Genomic DNA, 19,278 nt, shown 5'->3' with positions numbered 1-19,278 from the left:
AGCAGTACTTGTATTGTTTACATATGATGGAAAGCTAAATCGAATCATTAGCTTAATCATTTATTAGATTTTCTCACCATAGTTTTTAAGATCTGCTTCAAACAAAACAACATACAAACCTGAACGTTGTTACTGCCTTCCCAAGAAAAATTACATATATGAAATGCTTTATTAAAGTATTAATTAAAACCAGTATATCAACTGAGCAAGATTACATGATTTGATATAGAGTTCTGCATATATTAAATTCAATAGATCAATAAGTTGTTTCTATTATAGTATATTGCAGTGAATCTATAAGAGAATTGTATAACTAACGGCACAAAGGTGATGTGTTATTTTATGGTTTATCACTTGAAAATTTATGGGCAAGATTCTATTTGAGGAGAAAAACCACTGATACAATGTTAACTGTTTGTATTCCCACAGTGAAAACAATGCACTGGTATGCTAGCACATTGTCTGGAAAGGCATTTGTCTCATAGAATGCTCTGTGAGACACAACTGATTGAGAAAAATAACAGGGAATGTGTTCAGTCAGGTTGGGGGAGCCAGTGTTAGCGCTGTAATTTGCTGTAATTAATGGGGGGAAAGTGGACTGAATGTTTAACTGTAGTTTTAAAGAGCAATAGTATCTTGGCTGCTGAGGTCATTGATGACCCTCACTTACATCTGTAAAGAGAAAAGGAGAAAAATAATTTAAAAACTATAAAAAAAATAACTATAAAGAAATATAAAAAATTAAAGGGCACCAATCATAACAAATCATTTACAAGAAATCTGATTTTTAAAACAGTTAGAATTTTTTGTATTATGTAAATCATCAGCTCACTATACCTTCTGCAAGATCTCCCCTATTTCCACTGCAGTTCTAGTTAAGGCAGGCATCTTGGATTTCATTGCCTCCTCCTACCTATATCTTAGCCAACTGCAGCTCTGAAATCTTGTACATACTCAGTTGAAATTCCTTGGTTGCGTAGCAACCCTTCTAAGCTATTTTCAAATGAGCCAAACCTCTGTGTTAGCTGCTGTTCAGTAGTGCTGCCACCTCTGGACGTTAGTGTGTGCCCTTCATTTGCATGATGACATCACCAGCAGGGGACAAAATAGGGAAATCTTGTGATACTTATAGTGGAGGAGTTTACTAAAGCTGGCATTCTGGGTAGAATACTCAGCACAGTGCTACAATCTGAGCATGCTCGTGAGCTCATTTGCATGTTATAGTCACAGTATGGACTCATACCCATTTGACAAAAATTTAGGTTGTAGTGGTCAGATTGTTTATATGTGTTTGATTTTGGCTGTGATAGGTGCCCTTTAAGACTATACTTGCTACAGATAGTACATTATATAATAATAAGCAAATTAATATACATGATAAAGTGCATTTAAGCCACAGATCATCTCACTCAAGGTTTGTGGGGTCTTAAATGGTTTTGTTGTTGGTCCCAGAAACTCCAGTTATGCTACGAGCCTGGAGTTTGACTAGTTTCTCACCAGGATTCCCCATATGAACCCAAAAATTAACAAAAGCCTGGACCTGCTATTAATTCCTGGGTTTCCTTGTATCCATAACCAAAAATGATTTGCTTTGAGTGAGTGATACCACCAGAAATCATACCATTTGCACACATGGAGTTAAAAAAACATTGCAGCAAAATGAATGCTAATTTGTGGGCCTATTGGTACAGCATGTACAAGCAGCAAATGGTAATTAGAGGGCATCTGCTATTATGAGGAGAAATGCTGCGTTGTGGCAGAAAACATGGCAACTTCAGGCTGAGGTGAGCCCTATAATGTAATGAATTCCATGCTTAGCCTTTTTTAAACATTATTTCTATTTTGACATGTTGGTAAATTTGTGCAACCTATTGGCTCATGTATATGATCATTGACTAATATTTGACCTGGTTTGGTTGTTCAGAAATAGCTGAAATATTGCTGTGTTTGTATTGCTCGGCTCCACAATTTTTTTCAAACTGTTTAAAGAACTGCATAGGATAAGTAGAAGCAGGGCTGATCGGCACTCAAATGGATCCACAGGGCCAGAGAGGATTAGTTAAAAAATATTTTTATGTATACAAATTTAAAAAATGTGTATCACCTCCATCCGCCCTACGAGTTTCGCACCCACTTAGGGCACTTAGTCATGGGCTCTGTCAGCCACAGGATATGAGCATTTATATAGGGGACAACCAATCAAAACACAAATAAGGAAAAAGAGAAAAAAAACAAAACAATCCATAAAAAACAATATATGAACATGTATAATAGCAATATAGAATGCGCCAGATGTAAATAGATGAAGTATATATGTACCTAATCGATCAAAAGAGTTTTTCTTTATATCATTAAGTCATATTTTAAAAAAACCTCTTTTGATCGATTAGGTACATATGTACTTCATCTATTTACATTTGGTGCATTATATATTGCTATTATACATGTTTATATATTGTTTTTTTATGGATTATTTTGTGCCTTCGCCACCTCAGACCATGCAAAGTGCTATAAAGCAGCAAGATCTTCCTCAATCTTCTGACACATACATCATATTCTATGTGCTGAAAATGCATTAAAGTTCAAAAAAGCTGGCAACTTTCCTTTTTTTAAGCGAGATTGGCTGCAAAAGTCCTAACTTAATTTTTTGGGTAAGCAGTTTTCTCAACACATTATTATTTATGCAACATTAATTTTACATAATCCTACATGTGTAGGACATTATATTAACTCTCTTGTCTTTATTAAGGTTCCCGGGACATGTGTAATATAAAACGGTAACTCAACCATTTGCAGTAACATTTATAATAAATTTATAATAAAGACCTCCATACACTAGCGAAGAATGCTAGTGCATCTTCGATATGAAATGCTCGCACAGCCGAAGTAACACTAGTAAAAGTCGCCAGCGTTCAAAGCCCGGGACGAAACGTCACATTTAAGTTAATTAGTGTATTTGCGCCTGGTGCGATGGGTGCGAAGCTGATGCTGCCGAAAATTCGCCCGTTAGTGAATCTGCCCCCACCTGTTTGTGAAACACCAAAGCACCAGACTTAATTCTGAATGTAGGAACTAGAACTACTACAATCAAAACAACTTCATAGGAAATATTGTGGAAATAAAGCTGCTAGAATCAGGAAAAACAAACCATAACACAAGTGTAAACAGCATGCAGTCAGCTTCCTGTCATTAAAATACTGGGGTCCCAATGTCCCATAGGAAATAAATTAGGAAAACAGAATTTTTAATCAAGGCAATCTCTTCCTGTTTTTTTTTATTATTAGGTTCACTGACAAATAATATGGTCATATTATGAATGAACAAAACATTTCTCTTTTGCCAAAACAGTAACTGTGTATCCTTATATGGAACTGTGTAGTGAGTCCTCAAAACAGAAATTTAACACAATAAGGATTTGCTCTCTCAAGGGACTTCTATTAACTACGCTGAACTATAAGGATTCCAGAAGTCCCATTTACTGTACATGCACTGTAAGTGTAATTTCCTCAATTTCAGCCCATAGTATATGATCAGTATGAGGGTGCAAATAATGTTGGGAAAGGTGGGAAGAAATATCACCCCTTGAAGTCATTTAGGGCAGTAATCAATTACATGTAAATAGGTACTGACAGTACGACAGCCTGACGACTAAAGTTCTTCAAGCAGCCAAACAGTTTCACGTATTCATTCATCCATTCATATTTAGTCAATTGGCAGGTATCATGATGACACACAATGAACATTGTTCTGGTTATCAAACCACCCATGTACCCTTTTACCATATCTGTAGATGGCCAAAAATAATCTATTTAATCAAGCAATGGCCAGACTGAATGGGACACAACAGAAATGTTAGAAGATTGCGGTCCCTGTCTCTTATCAGTCTACCTACGGTAACACCATAACACACGACATTTCTCTCCCAAGATATAGACTGTGATAACATCAAATCAGAGGATGGAATATTGCTTAAGCAAAAATAATTTTTTTGGCACTTGGCCAATAATGCATAAAATTGTGGCATGAATAGCTAGTTTGGTTTCTGCAAATGGCACTGATCTATTCATATTTCTGAGATAAATACAGGCAGTCCCGGTTTATGTACGAGATAGGGTCTGTAGGTTTGTTCTTAAGTTGAATATGTATGTAAATTACAACATTGACATTTACACGGGAGATCCTCCAGTGCTCTTACCTCCTGGCGCGTTTCTTCCGGGTTGCGGCGAAGTGTCCGGCGCTGACATCACGAATCTTCCAACTGTCGCCGGCATCACGCTTGCGTCATGACATCATTCGGACCAAAATTCGAATTTTGGTACCAAAGATTCCCTTTAAAAAGACAAATTGCCATTTTAACAGTGCCCAAGCTGGCTTCTGTTTTCAGATCCTGCCTAAGCGTTATTCTGTGTTTGAATTCCTGGTTTTGACTCCTGCCTGACTTTTTGACTTTGAATCCTGCCACCTGCTTTGACCGGTTTTACATGTTCTTTGACTACATCTTGCCTAAATCCTTGCCGGTATCGTGTTTTCGGACTTATTACTTTATTACGCACTACTCCTTGTAGATTCCACAGCAGAAAGCCCGGGCCCCAAAAGGGCATCAGTGAACACCGGAATTCACAGGGGTGCCCTGTGCATCTGAGTGTACCCAACACTGTTCAAGGTTCCAAATAACGTGATCTTTTCAGCAACTTAGACAGACGTTTGTCTTAATATAATATTTATTTTTACCTTTCTGTGAATATTTATTTGTACCTTTCTGTGCTCTGCAGTAGACAACACACACCAGAAGGGGTTGGGCTAGGTGGTTTATTAAAGCTAAATGCTAATAAAGTCCAAGCAAACCACAGTACATTACTGTAATAGCCTCTGTTTGTAAGTATGAGTTCTATGTAAGTTGGATGTTTGTAACCCGGAGACTCCCTTTACACTGTTATTTTAAAGTCAGAAAGAAAAGATGGGAAAAAAATTCTTGGTACTTAGAATGATAAATATTTCCTTCCACTGATTAGGTAAAATAAATGAATAGAAGTAGTCATGAATACCAGCACGAGTACATCAGTTCTCAAACATACTGTAAATTCTACCTGACTATAATGATGAACCTTACAAAGTAACTACCATTATACTGATGGGTTTACATAAGGAATGCTTAATTAGCTGCATGGAAGTGAATGCTAAGCACAGTTTCATGGAAAAAGCCCTGTTGCCAGCATAATCCAAAATCAATTATTTAAGCCGCCAAAGAATATTGAGATATATGAAGATGTGGTACAGTGTATGGAGTATGTTCATTAAACAGCACATATTAGAGGCTTTGAGGTTGGAATGTATAATGGAGCTAGATGTAAAAATCTCTGCAACCACAGCATATCACTCTGTGGTACATTCAGAAGGGTTGGGGGTATGGGTACTCAGCATATTATAAATATTCCAATGAGCAACCAGGTCCCAGCTACCCCTTTAGTAGTAGTTGAATAATGCACCACCTATTTTACTAGGTATGCAACATATAATATCCGTTTACAACGTTTGGCATGTATCCCAGCAAGTGTTCCAGCATAAAAATACCTATACTTGCTGTCACATATGGGATCTGCTGAGCAGGCTGTCACATAGACAGTGGCAACTTATTGCCTTGAAAATATTTGTAACTGAATACATTTCCAGCGAACTTGAAAAATATGTTTTTCTATGGAAATACCTTGACAAATATTCAGAATGGTTAAAATAGATTTTACCCTCTGCTTAAGCATCCTTTTTCCTTGCAAAACAAAAGCAGCATTAACAATACAGTCCACTGGTGAGCATTATTCAGCAAACATTGTTAGAACATTGAGAACTTTGATCATTTTTCCTGTTTTTAATAGAGAATACCATTTCAGAGCCTATTATTTTCTAGCTGTCAAATAGGCTTCCCTGAAAGCTGACACAATCTTGTTTTTTGCATTCACAGGAATTGAAAGTATTCACTTTGCCTATTTCTAATAGAAAAAAAACATCAGGATTCCACAAATATACACAAAAGACTTTCTTTAATTCTAAAATTGCATTAGGTTAAAAATACAATAGATATATTAGATTTTACACATTTTTATCATAGAATACTTGCGTTTGTATTATCTAAATATGTACAATAATAATGTTATTATCTGCTTTAATGCAAATTGGTTGCAGTAGCAACAAATAATACAAGTAGGGGACAAAATCCTGTTAACAGAACAAATATTTTATTTTAATATTTTAATTTGCAAAATTAGTAAGTAGAAGGTAAACCAAATTCACTAAAGCATCTAAAACCTCCAGTGGTGATTTAAAAATAAAAAATGTAAAATAAAAGATTGGTTTTATTTTATTGGTTTATTTTTTTCAATACATAGGTGTAAAGCTACAACTAAGCAGTAACTCATAACCATTATTCAAACAATTTTATTACACTTTCATTAACTTAACTTCACTAGAATGATGATTAGTATGTAGTTGTAAGGCATCAGATCATTTCAAACAGGGGCACTTCTATAAAAAGCTTTTCACTGGAGTGAAGTGATTGCAATACATTTAAATGCAATTCACTTGAAATTGCACAGCCCAACAAGCAGCATTGTTTGCAATGTCCATGATTATTAAATCATTATACTAGTAGTTTACAAATACGTGGCCTTACCCTACTTTGGGACCTAGAGCAGTGGCAGAGGCAGCTCAGCAAGAAGGTGCATTTGGTTTCAAAAATGCCAGCTTGGGGGTTCAGTTTGGGTAATATGAACTTTTTAGACCTCCATGGGAGACTTGAATCAAAAAGTCAGTCAACCATTGCCTATACCAGTGATCCCCAACTAGTGGCTCACAAGCAACATGTTGCTCACCATCCGCTTGATGTTGCTCTCAGTTGTCTCAAAGCAGGTGCTTATTTATGAATTCCAGGCTTGGAAATAAGTTTGAATTGCATAAAAACGAAATGTACTGACAAATAGAGCCTCCTGTATGCTGGCAGTCCACACAGGGGCTACCAAATAACTAATCGCAGCCCTTATTTGACATCCCCAGGGACTTTTTTCATGCTTGTGTTGTCCCCATTTCTTTTAACATTTGAATGTGGGTCACAAATAAAAAAGGTTGAAGACCCCTGGTCAGTACTATGGATTATTAAAACTGAGGATCAAATTGCACCTGTTAGCAAATAAGGCTAGATGAAACTAGGATGTGCCCCATGATTTACAATGACAAATGACAAAATGATGACAATTGTTTTTCATATAGTACAAATCAAGCAATAAGAAAACAGCAGGAAACACACAACCTGAAAGTACGTGTTGCAAAATGTTCTAATTTTCTATATAAGTATCTGTTTAATCAATATATGCTGGCAAAACCACCAAGCCATTCAGCAGATGCTACAAGTAAGTAATTAGTGACATTAATAAGCTAAAGGAAACTAGGTCATGTGACCCGAGTATTCTTTAATACAGATGTGCTTGTTGTCATGACAGCACAATTAAGAACATTATTGAATCTGCTTGGTATTGCATTTCCTACAACTGAAAATGCACAAAATTATACAGCAGTGTCCTCCTTGCAAAGCAACCAATTGCTGATATCAAGTAAACATAATAGTAGATCCAGTGTTCCTTTTAGGACTCATTATTTTACTTATTGATCTTTATATATCTGACTTCCCGTTAACCCAGCTGGAATGATGATCAGTATAACATCCAGTCATTTTAGTGATGATGACAAACTTCTGGCAGAATGTGACCTTGCATTTTTTTTAATTTACTTATTTTACATAACTTCATGCAATCAGACTTAGTATTAGTTAGTTGTTGTTAGTATTCCCCACTGACCCGCTGGCCCAGTCTGACACTGTATTTCTAATAAAGGTTTGTTGAGTAGGGATGGGCGAATTTGACCCGTTTTGTTTCGCCAAAAATTTGCCGCCGGCAAAATGTCACAGATACCCATTAAAGTCTATGGGCGTCAAAAAAAATTGTCACGCGGCGAAATTTCTTTGTCTTTTTTTTTTTTAACGCACGCCATACAAGTCTATGGGCGTCATTTCCGTGGCAAAACAAGGTGAAAAAATTTGCCCATCCCTATTGCTGAGCATTACCAGCTGAATTGTGCTCATAAATGGGCTGAACCCTCCACAAAGTGTAAATGAACATTTATAATTATACTTGCACTTATACTTATCAACAGCAAATTTATAAAGATAAGTGCAAATTTGCACAACTGCAATAACCATTGGTAATAAAAAATTTACATTCATTTTCTTCTAGACCAGGTAAATCGTATTGCTTATAAACTATTACCCTATTGCACAGATATTGTAGGATATAGTTAATTTTAAACTGTCTTTCTTTTTCACCTTGGAATAGTTTGTAGATGAAACTGAAAGATGATTATTCTAAAAAATTATTACAGTAATTATAATTTATTATTATAATAGGATTCTAGGATTTTATTCAGTCTCCACAAAATGTGATAATGTAACCAGATGGCCTGGCCAAGAATGAATTCAGCAAGGTTGTAAAGGCAAATTATTTAATATATTGTACAGGTGTGTTTATGGGTTTCTGAGGTTTTGATCTGACAAAATAAAATGGAGACAACAGAATGGCGATTGTATGAAACTGCCATGTTAAAAAAACAGTCTAAATTGCGGCGTCATTTGCGAAGAGAAGATTGATAACCGTTTTTGCTCAAAACGAAAACCAAGAAAATACAATGCTGCTAAGTTAAATGCTTCTCACATTCACTAAATTCCATATCGCAATCAATTGAATTAGGAACAATATCACATTTTTTATCGCAGATGAACATATCTTTTCTCTCACATTTTCTTTTTACATTTAGTGCATTGAATCAAGCCCATTAAAATTCCATATAAATATTAAATTGCAGTGGAGATTGGAAGGTTCTTTTTTTGTAGATACAGTGATCTGTAGCCATGAATGGGTTCCTAATCTATACTCAAAACTATTTATTTTTTGCCTTAGTGTGATACATTCATAAACTAAATCTGGATATGTAAGTGATTTGCAATATTTCTTAACACTTTTATTTCTTATCCATACAAAACTTTACAGATAACACATTGCATATAAGAATTGCAAATTAACTACAGCAAATTTCTTAAACAGATAATATATAGAGCAGAGTAGTCAGTGTTGGACTGGGCCGGTTGGACATGGAAAAAAAACCTGGAGGTTCTTCATGGACCCCGCCAGATCAGACCTGCTCCCCTGCCCAGAACATCCCCTCTCTTCTCACCTGGCTGCCCAAGATGGTAGGAGGGAAGAACGCGGCATGCAAGGGGGAGGGGCTGAGATTGATGCAAGGTTGGGTGCCCGGAGGATGACCCTTTAGTTCTCATAGAGGGCCTGACAGTCACACTGCTGGTGGGCCCAAGACGCAACAGTCCAACTCTTAAAGTACAGGTATGGGACCTGGTGTTTTCTGGATAATGGATCTTCTGTAATTTGGATCTTTATACCTTAAACCTACTAAAAAAAACAACCCCAATAATCCAATAGGCTCATTTTGCCCCCAAACCAAGCAAACCATGCATTTTACTGTAGGTCAAATGAGCCAATTAACAGCACAGAGCCCATCACAATATGGTGGTTCAAGGCAAGAGATGTAAAAGGGCAATATTTACTTAAATATATATACCAGTTTGGGAAGATTCTTTAAAGGGGTTGTTCACCTTCCAAACACTTTTTTCAATTTAGTTGTTTTTAGATTGTTCCCTAGAAAATGACTTTTTTCCAATTACTTTCCATAATTAATTTTTTACGTTTTTTCCAAAATCTAAGTTTAAAGTTGAATGTTCGTGTCTCTGGTGTTTGAGTCTGGCAGCTCAGTAATTCAGGTGCAGACTCTAAACTGTTACAATTTTGCAACATTTAGTTGATACATTTCTCAGCAGCATCTCTGGAGTATTAGCAACAATTGTATCAATTCTAACAGCTGCCTGTAATGTAACCCAGAGATTCTGCTCAGCAGGGACAAAGATAAGAAATGTATCAACTAAATGTGTCCATTTAGAACAGTTTACAGGATCGGCGACCCCCCCTCCCAGAGCTGCTTCAGAAGGAGAGAAATGACACTTTACACTTCAATATTAGAAAAACCATGACACATAGAAAATAGAAAGTCATTGGAAAAAGTCGTTATTTCTGGTGATCTATCTAATAACAACTAGTTGTTTGAAGGTGAACAACCCCTTTAATTTGATTTAAACTATATGTTGCTTAAGTATTCATTCTGGTGGTATAATTTTCCTTTATGGTATGAGTTAGTACTGTACCTGGTAGAAAAGGAAAACTGCCAGCCAGGCGTAGTTTCGCCAGCGCTTCTCAAATTCACTAAAATCCGAAGTTGCGCTCAGGGGTAGCGTAAGGTTGCGAAGTTGCGCTAGCGTTGATTCGCTAAGTAAAGCGAAGTTACGCTAACGAAGGCTAATTTGCATACGGCACCAAATTCAAATTTCAATGGAGGAATACGTATCAGCACTACAAATGGCTAGAAAAGCTTCAAAACATCAAATAAAAATTTTATTTTGCCCTACACATGTGCCCACTGTCTAGGTAAGTTGCCATGAGTCAGGAAATGTAGGGGGGAAGGAGGGGAGCCCCAAAAAAATTTTGATCTTTTTCAGCCTATCACCCATAATGTAGAAAACACGCCAGCGTTTTTTGGGACTTAGAAAAAATTTTAACTTTTTTTGAAGCAATCCCTATGTACTCTATTGCGCTTCGCCTGGTCTGAGGTAGCGAAGGAAGTCTGGCGTAAAAGGTAGCGTTCACTGCGCGCGTTAGTGAATTTGCGTAGTTACGTCCGTAGCGAAAATTCGCCAGGCGTAAGGGTGCGAAGTAACACTAGCGAAAATACGCCAGCGTTCGTTAGTGAATTTGCGCAGTAACTCTAGCGTTCGGCGCTTAGTGAATTTGCCCCTAGAGTCATCTTGCATTAGCACCTTATTCAGCAGCTCTCTAGTTTGCAGTTTTGGTAATCTGGTTGCTAGGGTCCAAATTACCCTAGCGTTGCAATATTGTCTCTAAGCTATGTGCTTGGTCGTGTGCACACAAATTTTAAGGCCAATGCACACAATAAATGATGGTACGCATAAAGAATTTAGTGTGATAACACATAATTGTTGACCTGCGCACACTATTTTTTTAAAGGTGGCGTGGAATTGGCCATTCTATAACACGCCAAAAGTTAACGTAAAGGTGAACCACCCCTTTAATTGTCCAAATTGGAAAATACGACCATTTGGTCAATCAGCAAGATTTTCACTAATCCACACACAAAATTTCCTGCAGTTGGCGAGCTTACCCCTTTTATTATATCAGCAAATTTACCTGCAGTAAAAACAAAATTTCAATTGGAAAAATAATTAGGGGCAGATTTATCAAAGGTCAAAGTGAAAATTCGAAATTTTGAATTTTCGAGTTTATTTTAAGTGTAATTTGACTAGGGAGTTTAAAAAATTTAAATTCTGTACTGGCCCTTTAAGAATTCAAATTAGACTATACGCCACCGTAAACCTGCCGAATTGCTGTTTTAGCCTATGGGGAGGGGCGTCCTGGAATCAATTTGGAGTTGTTTGGAGACATCCTGAAAATCTTGTTTTTTTTTTGGTGAAAAAACTTGAATCGAATTTGATTCAAAATCAATTAAAGTTGAAAAAAAAAGTTGAAAAAAGAAAGTCGAACTTTCGAGTTCATGGGAGTTTTTACAAACTCCCATGAACTCGAAATTCAGTCCTTGATAAATCTGCCCCTTAGTCTAACACTGTGCATTAATACTTTGAACAAACTAATACTTTTTCTATCTTTCTATACCTATGTCTTATTAGTTTTGTAATGTCTGCAGTATAGTACCATTTTACATAAGATGACTTTGCATTTGCTAGTAGCAAAATCTTGGTAAGCTGCCAGCCTTCTTCGTGGTCATGCTGCCCTGCAAATGCTTTTCCATTACATGATACCCATTTTTCTGACAGCTTTAGGAATATATGTATTGCCAAGTTGTTCTGCACTGCATACTTTAATGAAAGAAAGTGTCAAGATATCCCTGACTAAAGTAAATAGAATAGAACACTAATTTTCTTTAAAACAGGATCAGCCAGAATATCTCCTTCTATAGTAACCGAGTGGTATTCAATAAAAGCATTCAGATTTCAGCTAAACTGATATTATTACAAACTCTTGCCATTATACACTCATACTATAGAGAAGGACAGAACTTTTCTTTCTCATTAAGCGGCAAGACTGTTCCATCTTGATGGAGTTGATGACTTATACAACTTTGCCTCACTGAATTTGTGTTGTGTCTTTTTTAGATTGGGGTAATAAACTTTAAATAAACTGAGATAATTAGACAAAGGGATTCGATCTATGTTTTAAATGAACACAGTGTGAAGAGAACTTTCCTACTGCTATACTGTATTTCTTCTGCAGATTATATCTGCAAATGTGGGAATATAATGCTGAGCCCTCATTCAGGTAAAATATTGTCAAAGAACTTGGATACCTGATGGGGTAGAATATATTTTCTTTACTCTTTTAGCTACCAGAAACCCCAAACCAACTGTTTTGCTTTCATATAACTAATTAAACAGATAATAAAGAACATGTTGAAATAGCTTGTCCAGGGACACCACACTCTATGGGGTTAATTAATCAAATCCAAATTTATCTACTATTTTTGGAAAGCCACTCCGACCAAATCTGCACATACTCCCCCCCCAATTAATCATTAAATTTCCCCAAAAAATTCTTGTAAGGGAAAAGTCTCGATAAGATTGTAAAAAAAAAAAAATCAGAATCTGCAACTTTTTTGCATTTGACGCCTGAATACTGCAACCTTTTCGGACTTAATACCTGAATACCTCTACTTTTTTGGAAACCCAGTGCAAATCAGGATATCTTCGGGACGTCTGTCATTGACTTCTACATGATCTCGGCAGGTGTAAGTTGGCGTACTTTTTTATTTGGACTTTTAACACCATCGGACTTAAAAGATAGAGTTTTTTTTCTCCAAAAAATTGTGTTTTCCCCTTTAATAAATAACCCACTAAGAGGCTGATTTATTAAACGCTGACTTTTTCTGGTTGGGCTTTTTGACATCAAAAATCTGAAAAGTTGTGGGGAAAAGTTATTTATCGTGCAACAAAACTGAGACAATTCTGAATCTGAAAATACTCTAACAAAAACTGAAAGCATGTAGAAATCAATGGCAGATGTCCATTTTACAACTGGAAGATCTTTCTTTGATTTGTGGTTTTAGAGGTTTTTGGGTGTTTTTGACTCCGGCTTTTGTGTTTTTGTGACTTTTCTCGTTCGTACTTTTTCAGTCTGAATATTTTAATAAATTTCATGACATCTGTAGTTTTATAGAAAGTGAGTTTAGTCATGGTTTCTAAAACCACTAAAATTTTCAGATTTCAGCACATAAATGGAGACTGACCACCTTAAAGAGTTCAAATTGCCGCTTTGCTGGCTTTTATTTGCAAGAAACACAAACTCTTCAGCCCACTGGCTTCACATGGGGAATCATCACATATGCTTCACATCATAGCAATAACAGTCCCGCTTCACACCCTCACTGGGGTTCACCTTACTTACAGTGGAGTTTAGCCCTCAATGGCTTTCAGCAGACCACAAATCCCAGAATCCTCTCTGGGCACACTCTGGGAGTGGTTTCTCTGGTCCTCTCTCCAGCTCAGGGGAATCACTCTTGTTCCCTGGTGCTCACAAGCACATGTAGCCCCTCACCCTCTTTCACTCCAGGAGGTCTCTATCAGGAAGCAGCAGCAGCAGCTCTGAAGTGTTGCTCCACACCTCCTTTTAACTATCCTTAATTAACACTAACTGCCTTTAGCTTGGCAGCTGCAAAACCCTTACATGGAGCAAGGGATGGAAGCCCACCCTGCTCTCTTCCATCCACTCCAGGGACCCTTAATCCAGCTTTTACCAAGCTGGTGCAGAATTAAGCAGCATTACATGCTGCAGCAACACAGTTTTCCCTGGAGTTTTGATTTCACCAGCTTAATGCTGGTGAAATACACACAATATCGTGTCCTTTAGACACCCATATCTTACAATATATATATATATATATATATATATATATATATATATATATATATATATATATATATATATATATATATATATATATATATATATATATATATATATATATAGTCAAACACAAGAGTCCTCTGCACTCAACCCATTATCAATATATTTAAGACAGCGACATTTTGTGCATACTGCTACTAAAAAATGCCTTACCCTTTAAACAAAACAGGGATTGTTTGTCCATATATTGCAATATATTTAAGCTGGCCAACTACGTCAAAGTCATCCTATATCTGGCCAGTCCTACGCTTAATTTTCATCTGATTCATTAAGAATTCTATTGCTTCATTATACATTTTACAAAGGGACTAGGTTTTACCTGCAACTTACTAGCTGCTTTCAAAGTAAACCTCCATACTTGGCTGCCCTTTTATTAGACACCAGTGGGATCACCTGACTATAGCTGGGAAGGGTGGGAGCTACAACATGGAGCTGGTCACTGCTCCTGTATAAACTATAACAAACAAAGGAAAGTTGTGCTCACCACTATTTTTTAAAACCCTTCCCAGCTATAGTCAGGAAATAGTGGTGAGCACAACTTTCCTTTGTTTGTATATATATATATATATATATATATATATATATATTCCCAAAAAGCAAGAGGCCCTTCAACAATAAAAGTTGAAGTTATTTTCATTCCAAGAACTAAACAACAATTGGAAGCATTAATATTCTGCCAGATAGAAAACAGATACTGAGAAATGTCATATATGTTCTTTTTTTATTCCCTCAGTAAATTGGTTCAGTGTTGTAAAGACAGAACACAAAGAACATCATGTAAAGAGGCACATTTAGCCCTGGACAGCTTCCTTTGATCTTTTCTTTCTTAGAATTAAGAAAGGAGCATCGTGACATTCTGTAAGAAGGCAGAATAACATGGTAAAAGTATTTTATAATGTATTGTATCCCATTCCAAGTGAAAGATGAGACTGCACTGTTCTATAATGAGGGTCAGGTTCTAAAGAAATAGTTATTAATTATGTGGTTATATTTTGTTTCGTTATATCTTTGTCACGGTGCTTCTTCAATATATATACTCAGACATTCCAGTATAAGTGATAAATACCTTTACATTATGAGTGTGAAGATTCTCATTCATCCAGGTCATGGTATATCTGTAGAAATAAGTCAAATTAACTGGACTTGCTGTGTTTTCCTTGAAGACGTTTCACCAGTCATCCAACTGGCTTTCATAACTCAGAAGTTCATTTACTGAATAAAAAAGCCAGTTGGATGACTGGTTTAATGTCTTCAAGAAAAACACAGCAAGTCCAGTTTATTTGACTTATTTCTACCGATATACCTTTATATTATTTCTAACGTTATAAATAAGCAACAGCTTAGAGTTTTTGCGGTAGTGGCTTTATCACTGTTCTGGACCGAATTTAGCTAAACCTCAGGCAGATTTTCTCAAGGTTTTTAAAATTTAAATTATGTTTGAGCACCACAGTTTTTCAATAGTGTCACAGATTCTCAGTTAGATTGATATCAGGGCTTTAGCTAACCCACTGAACTTTTTGTTGAGTGGCTCCACCACTGACCTATTGTTTGGGATAATTGTCCTGCTGAAAGAAGAACATTAGCCCAAGCTTGGTTTATTTTGAACAGACTGAAACAGGTGATGCATAGTGATGGGCGAATTTGCGCCGTTTCGCTTCGCCGAAAAATTCGCGAATTTCGCGCGAAATTCGCGAAACGGCGAAAAATTCGCGAAACGACGCCGGCGCCCGTTTTTGACGCCGGCGCCCGTTTTTCCGACGCCGGCGCCCGTTTTTTACGCCGGCGTCCGTTTTTCGAAAAAAAAAATTTTGACGCCGGCGAATTTTTTCCGCGAATTTTCGCGGGAGTTTTGCGAATTTATTCGCTGGCGGCGAATCGCGCAAATTCGCCCATCACTAGTGATGCAAAAACCATGTTTTATTGTAAGTATGGTGTACTTTGAGGTGTGGAAAGTGTTAGCTTTGCACCACACTTACAGCAATAAACCTTAACCAACACTGGCCAAAAAGCCCTATCTAGACAAAATTTGGCCAGAAAATTTGTCACCACTTTGCATACTGGTAAGTGTGATTCTACATGATTCGTTTTCAGCAAAGACTTTTATTACTGAACGTTGTCACTCCTTCAAAGTGATTGTTGGTCTCTTTGAGGAACAATATTTTGTAAGCAGTGTCTGATAGGTTTAAGGAAGCCACCACTTTATTTACAACTGTGCCCAGTGGAATATGCAAATACTTTAGGGCAAAAAAACCCATAAAACTGTGACAAAACTCGATCATGGTTCTTACTATTGCTATTTGATAATCCTAGGAAAAACATCTTTCCACATAACTTTGATGTAACATATACAAAGGGCTTCTCAGACACAGCTGATTTGTATTGACTATGATTGCCCTGTTTAGTGCAATAATTAACAATAGGTAAAAACTATATTCAGTAGAAGCCCTATTTTATTGCAATTATGTCGAAAGGGGGCTATAATTCCTGGGGGGTAGTGCTGGGTGAAAAAATTCACCTTAGTTAAATTTGCGGCAAATCCTTGGGTTTCGCCGCAGACTAAATTTTTTGTGAATCTGCATCAAAAATTTGCCACGCAACTGTCATATAACTGCAGAGAACAAGTCAATTTGGTTAACTGTCCTCCATCACTGATACACCTCAGTGAAGTGTGGTCTCACACGGTCTCTCCTGCCCACTGATACTCCTCACTGGGAATTTATTGGGAACTTTAACATGTCCAACTTGGCCCAATAAACAAACAGGCACTTTTACGGCCTTAACCAGGTAGCCCATTTTGTAGTGGTAACAAAGAGTCTTGGCAGTCTCTAGATCATCTTATGAAACCACACTTTGGTGTCTCTGAAGGAGTCATAATACTCGGGGTCCAGTTTTTCTGTTTTCCTTCCCCCATCCAGCCTGACGTCCACGCTGAAAAAGCGTAGTGTGGCTCTCTTTCCGACACTCTTAACTAAGTGTCGCAAAATGGTGCGACCCCCACCACCACGTCGGGAGTGCTTCACTCACTTTTTGCTGGGCCCACTGCCGCCTATCCTTTGCAGAATGCTGTAACACGAACCAGGTTTTGGTCACCCAAAATGTCCTTCTGGATCCAGGCGTCTAGATGATAATCCACCTCCTGGTAAATCCAGAGAGGGGCGTACGGCATATAGTATCCATACTCCTTGAACACTTCCCTATTGATGACCTTTTGCTCCCCGACTCCACAGCTTCCTCACGGGGCTCCTTGGGTACTCTCCCTGCTGCTGATGTCCCTGGTACCACAGTCTCCCTTTGTGCAGGGGTCGGGCTAGCTGGCTTTACTACTTCCTCCTTCAGCTGAGGGGCCTCCGTCACCGTCATGACCTCCCTGCCTGGTTCCTCCTGGCCGTCTACAACCACCATGCGGTTGGTTTTCTGGTAGGGAATAATGGACCCGCAGCTTCGCCTATACCACTGGGTCTTGCTGAAGCCCTTTTAACACGGCCTCCACCTCTGGCAGTATTATGCCACGGTACTCCATAGTCTGCAGTGCCTCCACGCACTTTACCCAGGTCTCGGGGGCAGAAAATCCACCAGGCGTTTATGAAAAGGTCCCTAATAGCACGGCTGGTGGCACTTAACACAACTTGCGTTGTAATACTGCAGTGCCCATCCAACTGGTAGGGTCTGAAGAATTGGCAATCATGGGCGCTCTGCTCATTGCGTTCCTGATGTCTCCCTACTCTTGCCCTTTGCACTTAATAACCTGACATGTTGTTAACTGCAGGTCTCTCCATGCAGCTCTGTGTCACCGTGGCAGCCCTCACACTGGTGTATCGCAGCAGGGCTATTGTCCACAATAACTCTCCCTCTGATTCACTGCTGCTCAAAATGGCTGCCGCGGATCCTGTTCAGGGCGTAGACTGCTTTCTGTGAAAGACCCTCCTCCTGACCTGCCCCTCTGCTGGGATGAGCTGTCCCACTGGAGCAGTCTGCCCATATTGCTGCACACTTCCTGTAGTCTAACTTTTTGGCCTCACAGGGTCCTAGCCACTCTGACAGGGACTCCTCGCTCTCACCGTCTCCCCTTTCTGCTTCTAGTGGCAGTCAGCCCGCACACGGTGCCTCACACTAGTTGTTACTCCAGGGCATCAGCAGCTCAGCCCGGTTTCCACAGCCCGTCTTGGGATGTACTCCCTTTCAACCATCAGAGCCTCCCTCAGTATTGATTGGTAAGATCCTGACGACTTCACCAAGTGTGGTAGTGGTAACCGACCTTTAGAGTGAGGGAGCCCTTCCAGTAATGATGCAGGATACAGAGAGAGAAAGTTATCATTGAACAGTGTTGAAAAGTACACATCTTCTTTATTTTATCAAAGCCTGTGTCAATTATGCATCAAAATTATTTAGACGTGCAATGAAATCGCAGCGTGCATCAAAAGCTTTTCGCAATTTTTTTTTCCGGCAAATTGAAACGCCACAGATGCGACCATCACTACTGGGGGAGCTATAACAGTTGGTACCTGGGTAAAAATGTGAAAGGATATATATGTTACCTTAGTTTCTCTCCTACTTACTTGTGTATTAATGATAGAAAGAGGGTTAATTCTCCTGTATTCCCTCACCTAGGGGATGGTTAGTAGGTAGTGATCTAACAAGTCTAGAGAGAGTGGGAGCAGAGAGCTGTGAGGAAAGGAATAGGCTAGAATGCTGCTGACTTTCCAGAAAAAGACTCTGAAAAATATATATTTTTGTCTAGCAATGGTACATTGACCATTGTAGTTGTATTTTGGTTTTCCAGCCATGAATCCCAGTAAGGGGTCAGTTCTAGAAAGGGTCAAGTGTTTTGTTTATTTTTGCAAAAGATACTGGAACATTATGCAATAAAGTAGACATTTTAATTTCAAAGAGCTTTCTCCTCACAGTTGGTTGAGGTATGCCATAGGCAAATAGTTCATATGTAAATAGTGAATACAAAGAGGCAGACATAATGTTAAAGGTGAAGTCTGTCACAACAGGTAAAAATGTAGGAAATGGTAAAAGTCATGCTGCAAACCCAGCAGTAAACCACCAAGAAGCAATGAGAGCCCAGCAACAAATCCACCAAGAGGCCATGAGAATTCAACACCAGGCTTCTAATTACACA

General features: G+C 38.2%; 1 long non-coding RNA gene across 1 annotated transcript; it reads right to left on the bottom strand.

Moving 5' to 3' along the window:
* Positions 1-249: 249 nt before the first annotated feature.
* LOC108712483 lies at positions 250-13,861 on the bottom strand. Its single transcript, XR_001934990.2, has 3 exons — positions 13,635-13,861; positions 4,196-4,329; positions 250-672 (listed from the first exon to the last, which is right to left on the bottom strand). It is a non-coding gene; the product is annotated as an uncharacterized LOC108712483 (long non-coding RNA).
* Positions 13,862-19,278: the final 5,417 nt, after the last annotated feature.

This window comes from Xenopus laevis, chromosome 3S (assembly GCF_017654675.1).
Source record: "Xenopus laevis strain J_2021 chromosome 3S, Xenopus_laevis_v10.1, whole genome shotgun sequence".
Taxonomy (NCBI): Eukaryota; Metazoa; Chordata; class Amphibia; order Anura; family Pipidae; genus Xenopus; species Xenopus laevis.
Note: the sequence above shows the minus strand (reverse complement) of the source record. Positions and strands in the feature narration are given on the sequence as shown.